Source organism: Dama dama, chromosome 5, assembly GCF_033118175.1.
Source record: "Dama dama isolate Ldn47 chromosome 5, ASM3311817v1, whole genome shotgun sequence".
Classification (NCBI taxonomy): domain Eukaryota; kingdom Metazoa; phylum Chordata; class Mammalia; order Artiodactyla; family Cervidae; genus Dama; species Dama dama.
In genome coordinates, this window is record NC_083685.1 from 64,586,925 (window position 1) to 64,599,091 (window position 12,167).

Below are 12,167 nucleotides of genomic sequence, written 5' to 3' on the forward strand. Positions count from 1 at the left end.
CAAAGTTTTATCACTTATTTATAGTAACTAATTTGAGGAAATAACTTGACATTAAAATTAACAAATATAAGGAAGAGAAACTGAAACAATGGTTCTTTGAAGACTTGAACTATATGGTTGCTCCTTCTCTGTCCATGTTCAGACGCTCCTCTAGGGGGGTGTGTGTGTAAGTCACTCAGTTGTGTCTGACTCTTTGCAACCCCATGAACTGTATAGGCCCCAGAATTCTCCAGACCAGAATATTGGGAGTGGGTAGCCTTTCCCTTCTCCAGGGGATCTTCCCAAACCAGGGATCGAACCCAGATCTCCCGCATTGCAGGCAGATTCCTTACCAGCTGAGCCACAAGGGAAGCCCGAGAATACTGGAGTGGGTAGCCTATCCCTTCTCCAGCAGATCTTCCCGATCCAGGAATCGAACCAGGGTCTCCTGCAATGCAGGCAGATTTTTTACCAACTGAGCTATGAGGAGGTAACACTGTATTTCCCCTGAGTTCACTCTAATCTTCCATTACAAAAAGGGAAGTATCAATACTGGTGGAAGAGAAAATGCCCTTATTTTTTGCTCCAAAATATAATATAGAAATAAATAGTGACAGTTCAGTTCAGTCGCTCAGTCGTGTCCGACTCTTTGCGACCCCATGGACTGCAGCATGCCAGGCCTCCTTGTCCATCACCAACTCCCAGAGATGACTCAAACTCATGTCCATTGAGTTGGTGATGCCATCCAACCATTTCACCCTCTGTCGTCCCCTTCTCCTCCTGCCTTCAATCTTCCCCAGCATCGGGGTCTTTTCAAATGAGTCAGTTCTTCATATCAGGTGGCCAAAGTGTTGGAGTTTCAGCTTCAGCATCAGTCCTTCCAATGAACATTCAGGACTGATTTCCTTTAGGATGGACTGATCGGATTTCCTTGCAGTCCAAGAGACTCTCAAGGGTCTTCTCCAACACCACAGTTCAAAAGCATCAATTCTTTCGCGCTCAGCTTTCTTTATATTCCAACTCTCACATCCATACATGACTACTGGAAACACCATAGCCTTGACTAGATGGACCTTTGTTGGCAAAGTAATGTCTCTGCTTTTTAATATGCAGTCTAGGTTCATCATAACTTTCCTTCCAAGGAGTAAGCGTCTTTATATTTCATGGCTGCAGTTACCATCTGCAGTGACTTTGGAGTCCAAAAAATAAAGTCTGCCACTGTTTCCACTGTTTCCTCATCTACTTGCCATGAAGTGATGGGACCAGATGCCGTAATCTTAGTTTTCTGAATGTTGAGCTTTAAACCAACTTTTTCACTCTCCTCTTTCACTTTCAACAAGAGGCTCTTTAGTTCTTCTTTGCTTTCTGTCATAAGGGTGCTGTCATCTGCATATCTGAGGTTATTGATATTTCTCCCAGCAATCTTGATTCCAGCTTGTGCTTCATCCAGCCCAGCATTTCTCATGATGTATTCTGCATATAAGTTAAATAAGCACGGTGACAACATACAGCCTTGACGTACTCCTTTTCCTATTTGGAACCAGTCTGTTGTTCCATGTCCAGCTCTAACTGTTGCTTCCTGACCTGCATACAGATTTCTCAAGAGGCAGGTCAGGTGGTCTGGTATTCCCATCTCTTTCAGGATTTTCCACAGTTTATTGTGATCTACACAGTCAACGGTTTTGGCAAAGTCAATAGAGCAGATATAGATGTTTTTCTGGAACTCTCTTCATTTTTCGATGATCCAGCGGATGTTGTCAATTTCATCTCTGGTTCCTCTGCCTTTTCTAAAACCAGCTTGAACATCTGGAAGTTCGCGGTTCATGTATTGTTGAAGCCTGGCTTGGAGAATTTTGAGCATTACTTTCCTATGACTTTGGTGCTATGACTTTGGTCATAGCAAACACCCTCTTCCAACAACACAAGAGAAGACTCTACACATGGATATCACCAGATGGTCATCACCAAAATCAGACTGATTATATTCTTGGCAGCCAAAGATGAAAAAGCTCTATACAGTCAGCAAAAACAAGACCAGGAGCTGACTGTGGTTCAGATCATGAACTGCTTATTGCCAAATTCAGAGTTAAATTGAAGAAAGTAGGGAAAATCACTAGACCATTCAGGTATGACCTAAATCAAACCCCTTATGATTATACAATGGAAGTGAGAAATAGATTTAAGAGACTAGATCTGATAGACAGAGTGCCTGATGAACTATGGATGGAGATTTGTGATATTGTACAGGAGATAGGGAGCAAGACCATCCCCAAGAAAAAGAAGTGCAAAAAAGCAAAATGGCTGTCTGAGGAGGCCTTACAAATAGCTGTGAAAAGACGGGAAGCGAAAAGCAAAGGGGCAAAGGAAAGATATACCCATTTGAATGCAGAGTTCCAAAGAATAGCAAGGAGAGATAAAAAAAAAGACTTCCTCAGTAATCAGTGCAAAGAAATAGAAGAAAACAATAGAACAGGAAAGACTAGAGATCTCTTCAAGAAAATTAGAGATACCAAGGGAACATTTCATGCAAACATGGGTTCAGTAAAGGACAGAAATGGTATAGACCTAACAGAAGCAGAAGATATTAACAAGAAGTGGCAAGAATACACAAAAGAACTATACAAAAAAGATCTTCAGGATTGAGATAATAGGATGATGTGATCACTCACCTAGAGCCAGACCTCCTGGAATGTGAAGTCAAGTGGGCCTTAGGAAGTATCACTACGGACAAAGCTAGTGGAGGAGATGGAATCCCAACTGAGCTATTTCAAATCCTTAAATATGATGCTGTGAAAGTGCTGCACTCAATATGCCAGCAAATTTGGAAAACTCAGCAGTGGCCACAGGACTAGAAAAGGTCAGTTTTCATTCTAATCCCTAAGAAAAGCAATGCCAAAGAATATGACAAGTGTTCTCTAAAGTATGTTTGAGGGAGAAATAAAAATTTAACCCAGTCTATACTTCATATTTAAGGTGTTGAATTTCCTTTTTAAAAGCTATCAAAGATAATAGCAATTCAGAGGTCAAATGTCACTCAAAGTCAGTGTTTTTTGGAGCCTGCACAATGCTTTTCTTTTCTAACTGAATGTTAGTACCTTTTAGGGAAGGCACGTGTCCTGCAATTCATAAGAACATGAACAATCTTACAGACTCAGTCATGACTTTCCTCACTCATTCATACCACCTGTCTAGGAACTGCAGACCGTATTTCTTATTTCTTCACCCCAAGTGACTAAAAGAAATTGAGGAAGAATCATCTGTTCAAATATTCTTTAGTTCAGGATGAATAGGTTATGTGCAAGAATATTACCTTCTATGTTAACAAAAGAGGAAATCTGAACAAGAAGGATAGTCTTTCAGAGGGATCATTCTTTTCTCACATCTACACCGAGGATGCCCCGAGCAACAGTGATAGGACTTTTGTTTTTAATGCACTTAACTGCAGATATTTGAGAGTTTTCCAAGAAACATACACATATTCCCAAAGCACAGTAAGTTTGGGCACATATGTATGGTCATCCGAAGGCTCACTCTTTGTTCACTTTTTGTTATCAATGTTGTTTTAAAATAGCAAAATGAATATATGATAGCTTCTGGTTAAAAAAAAAAAAAAAAGGGAAGACTAGGTATCTCACATATTATATGACACTGTACGTAACTACTCCAGATATTAGTTTCTAATTCTGAGCAAGAAATAATGTACTAGAACACAAAGTGTAAGATAAAAAGCACCTACTAAATATATTTAAATACATTAAAAGCAGTAATAAGGTACCATATGGCCCTCTAGTGTTCAGTGAAGAAACAGATGAATTCTTAACTCTTATATATGACATTTCATAGTAAAAAATAATACTTTCTCTGATTTACTAAGTATGCTATACATGTATGACTTATGACTTCTACAAAAATCCAAATAGATTTTATTTTCTATGGTTTTATTCCTACATGCTTTCTTTCATGTTTAGAGTATCCAGAAGATTCTGAAAGAACTGTGAAATGCTTTTAAAGTTTTCCATAAAACAGACATAAAAACAGCCCCTTTCCCCCCCCATAAATTCCAATTCTAAACAGAGAAGAGACAACGTCTCTCAATTAAAACTAAACAGTATTAAATTTAAGGAAATTTTCAAAGAAGAAACAAAATAATAGTGTCATGACTACAAATTAGGTAGGTATTTAGAATACAACTAATCCAAATTCTTTAATAACATTTTCTTTTCTTTGTATTCTACTTCTATAATTCACCCAACTTGGTTTTCTCTTATAATAATTTGTGGATGGCAGACATTCATTACAGCAACCAAGGAAATGAAACACATGAAAACTGTATTCCCCAGAAGACAAGTCAAAGACGGGATTGAGATTTAGGACAAGAGTAAAAGTAAAAAAAAGTTGACTTACAGGAGATTAAGACTGTATTTAATCAGTTTGAAGAAATGAGGCACTGGGAATAGGAGAGGGGAGGAAAAGCACAGGTGACTTCCTGGTAAAGCAGTTTAGCATTATAATTTACAAGACAGTCTCTGAAATTGCTTCATCTTAAATGAAAGAAGATATTCATGTTTCAGGGAGAGCCAAAAGTGCTGTCAAGGGGTACTCTAAGTAACTCTCTGAAGAAACCATATATTAAACAAATGTCCTAAAAACAAAGATACCATCATTGTAACTACTCCTCCTCTAATAATGTGGTAAGGATGACCTTAGAGAATAGCCAGCATAGCACCTGAGTCCTAGGGATGTGAAGAATTAGTTTGAAATCAGGGTGTGTGACATTTCCACCTTTGTTCTTCTTTCTCAAGATTGCTTTGATTATTCAGTGTCTCTTGTGGTTCTATACAAATTTTAGGATTGTTCTATTTTTGTGAAAAATGCCATTGGAATTTTGTTAGGAATTGCACTGAATTAGTAGATTGCTTCCAATAGTTCGGACACTTTAACAATATTCTTCCAACTCATTAGCACAGAGTACCTTTGTATTTGTGTTCAATTTCTTTCGTTAATGTTTTGTACTTTTCAGTATTCGGGTCTTTCACTTCCTTGGTTAATTTCTAGGTATTTTATTCTTTTTGATACAACTGCAAAAAAAGATTGTTTTCCTCACTTATCTGATATTTCAGTATTGACACATAAAAATGCAAGAGATTTTGTGCAGTGATCCTCTATTCTGAAATGTTACTGAATTCATTTATTCCAAAAGTTTTTTTAGTAGAGTCTCAAGGGTTTTCTACATAACATGTCATTTGAAACTAGTGGCAGTTTTAATTTTTTTCCCCACTATATTCAGCTACATTTTCATGAAGAGACTACATAATGTCCTACATAATGTTGTGAGAGATGTCTTTCTATCCAGTCTTCCATTGGAGCATTATACATTATGGAAGCTATCCAAAAAAACTAAGTAGAATAATAACTGGTTTCTAGTAGATACAGTTTTATAAGTAATAAATGATAGTAATATATGTCTGTTGTAACAAGCTTGGAAAATTCTGAAAAGTATATAAGAAAAAATAAAAATAATTCAACCACATTCAGAGATAATTTCTAACATTTGATTTAATTCTTTCTGACTTTTTCCCATGCATATATAGATTATTATATGTTTGTTTCATAGTTAGAATCATATTATATACATAGTTTTGAGTTCTATATTTTTAGTAAATATAAAGTTTCCTGTTATTTAATTTCCTTTAAAAACAAGATTTTTAATGACTGTATGAGTTACCTTCAATTGATTTCTGCATCTTTGCAACATGGTTCTTAAATTCTCAGGGGAATCAATTGCTAATTGCAATATTAGCAACTGCTAAATGTAATTGAAAATTATAATATTCCTCAATGTAACTATCTTCATATTGAATATCTGAGCTTTAAGCTAAACTTAAATGGCATGCTTATGTATAATTTATAGTCTAATTTGGGTACATCTTAAGAGGTGAAATGAGAATTGCTCAAATTACAATTTATGAAACTTCAATGTTCAACATGAATCAGCACTAGAGACAAATACATCAAATTTCTACTGCTCAAAAAATAAAAGAAGTAAACGTCAACTCAAGACAACACTTACCCCAAAAGTCACAAGATAACACCAAATGAACTGCATAATGTAGAGAGCAAATAATGGGTTCAAGGAATTGAATTTTCTAGTTCTAGGAAGGTGTAAAGATAGAGATGGAATTTGGCCTGGATTCTGAAAGATCTGGCTGAAGCTAAGTAAAGGCAAGGGGGGAAATGGAGATGAAATCAAGTAGAAAGAAATTGGTAAGATTGTGAAAAATCTTCAAATGTTCAACTATGGATTTGGCTTCATCAGCGGGAAATGGAGAACCAGATGCTTAGATTGGGGTTACTGATCCATACAGAACTAAAAACTGATTTTTGAAAATTCGCCCAGTCAGGACTTCCTGGTGGCTCAGGGGTAAGAGTCAGCCTGCCAGTGCAGAAGACATGGGTTCTATCCCTGATCCAGGAAGATCCCAAATGCCACAGAGCAACTAAGTCCATGTGCCACAACTGTTGAGCCTGTGCTCCCGAGCCTGGGAGCTGCAGCTACTGAAGCCCGCATGCCTTAGAGCCCATGCTCTGCAACAAGAGAAGCCACCACAATAAAAAGCCCATGCACCACAATGAAGAGAAGTCCCCGTTCGCTGCAACTAGAGAAAAATCCATGCATCAATGAAGACCAGCACAGCCAAAAATAAAGTTATTTTTTAAAAATTCATCCAATCATTCATATGGCCAAAAACACTTGTCAAGGACATGGCATTATAGCTTGGTGCAAACAGAAACATTAAGTAAAGATGCTTTTAAGATTTTTAAACCTGATTCAATTTTTATCCTACAAATGCCTGGGGGTAAGAAAAAGGAAGATCAAGTGTTCAAATGTCTTAAAACTCTTCACAGATCCACAGAAATAGATAATAAGAAAAAGTCAAACAATTTTTTTCACCAAATGAATTGAAGGCTGAGATATTAAGAGACTAGAAAATCTGAAGAGGAAAATAAGAAGTTGGTAGGAAAAAAGAAACAGTAGTTTTAGTTTTCAGTGGACCACTCAGGTGACAATGTCCAATAGACAGCTAGAAATGCAGGACTGAGGCTTGGGTGAATAATGGGCCCTTGAGACATAATTTTGGAGTTACCTACCAAAGTAAAAACAGAATCCCCTTAACCTCTTCATGCCATCTTCCCTATCACCAACAAAAACAACATTAATAAAGATCATTCATTTTAATTAAATAGATATAAAATAATCTGCCTCAGGAATATTTTGAGTATAACTATCTGTGGTATTTGTGCATACCTCAGAGAAGTTTATCATTTGCATAAAGTACAAATCAATGGAACACTATGAAAAGTTTTTAAAATTCTCCATTCTGTGGGGAGGTTTATTTTGGTCTACAATTAAAATCAATAATTAATTAATTATTTTCAGCAAATAGGATACAGATTTAAATATAACCAGCATTTAGAGCTATTACAGTTTAAAATAATGTTAATAAGTATTTTTTAAACTGCACTAGCAGGAATTAGTCAGAAATTGGCCATAAACTAAAGTTCATTTTGGCATCTAGTTGTAAAATTCACAAAGCATTTAAGTATACAGATGTTTGAGAAGAAAATTTAGAGAAACTGACAAATTCTAATAGAAGGAAATGATACATACTTATCAATTAGGAAGAGCTTTGAAAAGCATCCACTTGGAAATGGGTTCTATTTTTATTAGAGATGGGCAAAAGCATTTCTCTGTTTCTCTATTAATAACTTTTTCCACTAGAGGGTGATATGATAACTGAATACTAAAGGTCATAAAAAGCACGCAGATCAGTATCTTGCGTAGCAGAATGAAGTGTATTCTGAGAGATCAGGGATGAGGGATAACAGACAGACAGACAAAATGAGGTTGTACATGACCTGCGTGTTCCAGGCACTACACTACTTGCTTTGTGTAAATCACTTCACTCAATCCTTACAAAAAAATATGTGAAGTAGGTGTTACAGTCTTGTTTTACAGGTAAGGGAAAAAACAGGTCAATGAGACTGCATATTTATGGCCATATAATGAGTAGCAAAACCAGAATTCAAGCTCAAGTCTGAAAAGCTCTTTTCACTCTACTATGGTAGGGGAAACTTGTCTCCTCCAATGTGTCCCTTCTGTCCGGGTTCACCACCCTCTCCACATATTCAAAAATGGATTAAACCGGGCTGAGTCAATGTTTTCCAGTCTGTCATCCTCCACAAATGGAGGAGGCATGGCTATTTGTTGGGCTGTTTCCCAGTATATATTATTCAATATAACTGTCCTCTGGACCTCTCTCCAACTAACAGAATTTGAAATTCGGCTCTTTGTTTTACATAAAGACAAGGTCAGGGGCTTTCTGATGTGGTCATTGTTTTCTAGAACTCTACCTAAATACAGGAGAATTCAGAGCCCTATTAGATTTCAGATGTTAGGAACATTGTCCTACAAAGTTTGCCACTTACTCTGGTTCAAGGGAGTAGTTGGAAGATGCTGGACTAAAAACAAATCTGTACTTCTGATTCCCTGACTGGCTAGTGATCCTTGTGCCTAGCTCCTCTATTGTTTAGAACCTGGAGACAAGAAAATGTCTGAGGCCCCTAGACACTAGACATACTGCTTCTTTGAATATAGATAGATAGATGTAGATATATATATATATTCAAAACATTTATGTCCTATTTGAGGGGAAAAGACCTGAAAAATAATCTGCTTAGGGACTTCCCTGGTGGTCCAGCGGTTAAGACTCTGGGCTTCTGGGTTAAGTCATGCAGGGCATGACTCAGGTTTGATCCCTGGTTGGGGAACTAAGATCCCACACGCCACATGGAGGGGGGAACACAGACACACACACAATTGTTTAGCTACCAGGAGAAATCTAATAGTCAGGATGGGGAAAAGACAGATTAGAGGTAAGGAAGGAAGTTCCGTGAGAACAAATAGAAGGCACCATGATAGACATGTAAGAAGCACAAATCAGTGCTCAAACATGGTTCTCTGCACAAAAGATCGGGAGAATACAAGACCTGGCCTTATGGTAATCTTATTTGCTTTTCATTTTAGTAGAAAATGACTTGATACTCTACATCAAATATGGGAAAGGAGTGTTTTGTATGGGCTAGGCCTCTCTTCAGAAAATGAGTTCTGTTTTTAAAAATATGGTTAAGACTGTTGACCCAGGGAAGAGTTGGGCATTCGTACCTGGGGAAGCAAGTTGAATTTAGAATTTGCAAGCAGACTAACAAAATTTACAGAAATAGCACACAACCCCTGATTAAAAAGCACACCTGATGGACTCCAGAGAGACTGGTATGTTATCAGCCTCAAACCGTCACTTCTTCCTGTTACAACCTTAGCCTGAGTCCTTGTCAGTTCAATGCTCATTAAATATCACAAAGAAGAGCACCTAACTAAGCAATCTGTACTTTCTAAAGGACAGCTCTGTTGACTTAAAATGTGATATGGTATTAGAAAGCCACCATAATCCAGAGTCTAGAACCCAAACAGACTTGTATTCTGAAAATCTTGTTTAGTAACGTTTGCCAAATTCTACCATAGGGGTCAGCACAGCACATGGAAAGAAAAGGTGTTTTTTTAATTAGGCAGATCTGACTTAAAATCTCTCACCACTTACACAGTGAAATTTTGGGGTGCTGGCCTCTCTGCCAGCTTGGCTTACTTAACTGTCATAGGAACTTGCATACAATATGGATATAATAAACACCAATTCTTGACTGCTACTACCCTTGACTTTTAACATTATGAAAGTCTGGAATTTCTAACTTATATTATGGAAATAGGGTCCCATTAGAATAAATCTTTGGTGACTAGGCAGAAAACAGATTGTCCTAGGAGTTTTGACAGTTTCCATTATGGTTCAAAAGATCAATGCAATGAAGCACCAAAAATGGCTTTCCTCATTAATATCATATTTGTATATATATAGCATGTTTAGGTATGACAAAAAAGTAAGTCTAGTGGTCCAAAGCTTGTTTAAGAAACTGCCCGTCCACACACACAAAAAAACATTTGAAAGATACGCTAGGTAAAACTATAATGGAATTTTTACAATAACTATTATATCTCTACTCTTCTCTGAAGTCATGGTTTAGGAAGATTTAAAAGAAACCGTGGCTTAGGGTAATATCTGTAAAAGTGTCTTATGTTTATAATGATCAATAGTTTAAAGTGTCATGTTTATAATAATCAGTAATTAAGGGCTGCTCAAAAAATAATTGTGAAATAATGAGTTTTCCCCTATTTACTATATTTAAAGGATTTATATGCATGGGTGACTGATATTTTCTTTTGAAGCAACATAGTACTAGGTGATACTTTTAAAATGTTGAAAAAAAAAGTGCTGTTGGGAACAATCTTGAAGAAGTGTTTCAAGAACAAACAAAACGGGAAGCAAGCTCATCTCAGAGTGACATCCCACTTTGTAGAAGGGCACCTCTGTCTCGGCAATCAAACAGTTTTGTATTTTTCTTGTCATGTCTATGAAGGCAAATGACCTACAAGTGAACCGCATATCGAAAGCGTGTGACACAGACAGAGACACACTCCCAGCTGGCCTACCGCTGTCACTCCTGTGGCCCTGTGTGTGCAACACGATGATGTGTACTCACAGCTCAAGAGTTACAGGTGGAAACAGACTTGAGTTCAGTACTATCTGTATAAGACATATCTAAAGTTCTGTTTACAGTTTTATCTTGAAGGGAAGGGAAAGATAAAGCACCCATCAAATCTGTGTGCTGCAAGTTTTCCTACTGAACATTATGATGACTTCTCCTTTAGGTCAATGGTATGTTTCGTCTAGCTGCCTTTCTAGTTTTATATTTAAAATGCAGCAGAACTCATTGATAGCTTTGCATTGTTGAGAAAGGCTTAGCTGTGATTAAACTTTTTTCTTAAATAAGATAATGCAATTAAATACTAAACCCCTCTTCTTCCAACTGAATCCTCAGAAGGTGATATACATAAACTCCCTCTTTCAAGACAGTAACCTTGAGGAAGAGAGATCCAGAGATGGGGACATGAACCGAGCAAACTGCACTCTGAAAGATCTGAGCCTTACCAGCAAGGTGGGGCTGCGCTAGTAGTGTTCAAGCCAAAGCCCCACGCCAACACCTTGAGACAGGGGTGCTAAGAGGGATGAAAACCACCAGCTGAAGCCAGTTCCTTCTTAGATCAAACCTACTAAATAAAATGTAAACCTGCAGACAAGCTAGGGAAATTAGGGATAAACATATTTTAGAAAGAGCTTAAAATTCACAAGGCGAAGCAAAAATGATATAGCAATGTCTATAGCATTTAAGTGTCTAAGCTATTTCATTGCTGGTCAAGTCAGGTTAAAGAGGGTGATGTTAAATCTGTTTGCATATTGTTTATGGGCAAAATAAAATTTAAAAGTAAGCAAGTAAGAACATGAGGATAAACTACTTCAGTCAATATTTATTTTTAATATCTGTAAAATAAGTATGATATTATTTGAGTTAAAACGCTCCTTTCCAAAGATATGCTTAACTCACAGTCTATTCTATATGGATATTCATGATTTTTATCTAATTTTTAAATAATAAAGAACCAGAAAGCATGCAAACATAAAGATCTATAAGCGAAGAAGCCTGAGGGGAAAAACAGGATAGAAGTTATGCTACATACCTCATTCATTCTGAGTATAATTCTTCTTACTTTCTCTCCTCTTTATACAGACCATTAGATAGCAACACTGCCTAAAATATTGATTAAGATAAATTCTAACTCCAGCAAAATGCACATGATGTCTTATTGAATTTCCTGTAAATTCAACAGCACCAAAATATAGAGAAAATAAAATTCAATGCAGAAGAGAAGTCAGCACTTTGTTGACGTAGGAGCTAGTCAATAAGACCAAGATACATAAAGAAAACTTCTATTTTCAACTTTGGGTGTGTGTGTATTCAGTCTTTACAACTTAATTTTTATTACAGAAAACTTTAAACATACTTTGTAAACTACGTAGAATAGCCACAAACTCCATGTCCCTGTAAACCAGCTTCAACAATTAGCCACTCATGGCCAATCTATACCCTCCTCCTTTTTCTTCCCTTTGGTATTATTTTGAAGCAAAGCCCAAGCACTGTATCATTTCATTTTGACTATAATTTGATGGGGGAAGGGGAAT

General features: G+C 36.8%; 1 protein-coding gene across 3 annotated transcripts in view; it reads right to left on the reverse strand.

Moving 5' to 3' along the window:
* FBXW7 (F-box and WD repeat domain containing 7) overlaps positions 1 to 12,167 on the reverse strand; it is a 215,993-nt gene that overhangs the window by 75,960 nt on the left and 127,866 nt on the right. The gene's annotated exons all lie outside the window — the stretch shown is intronic.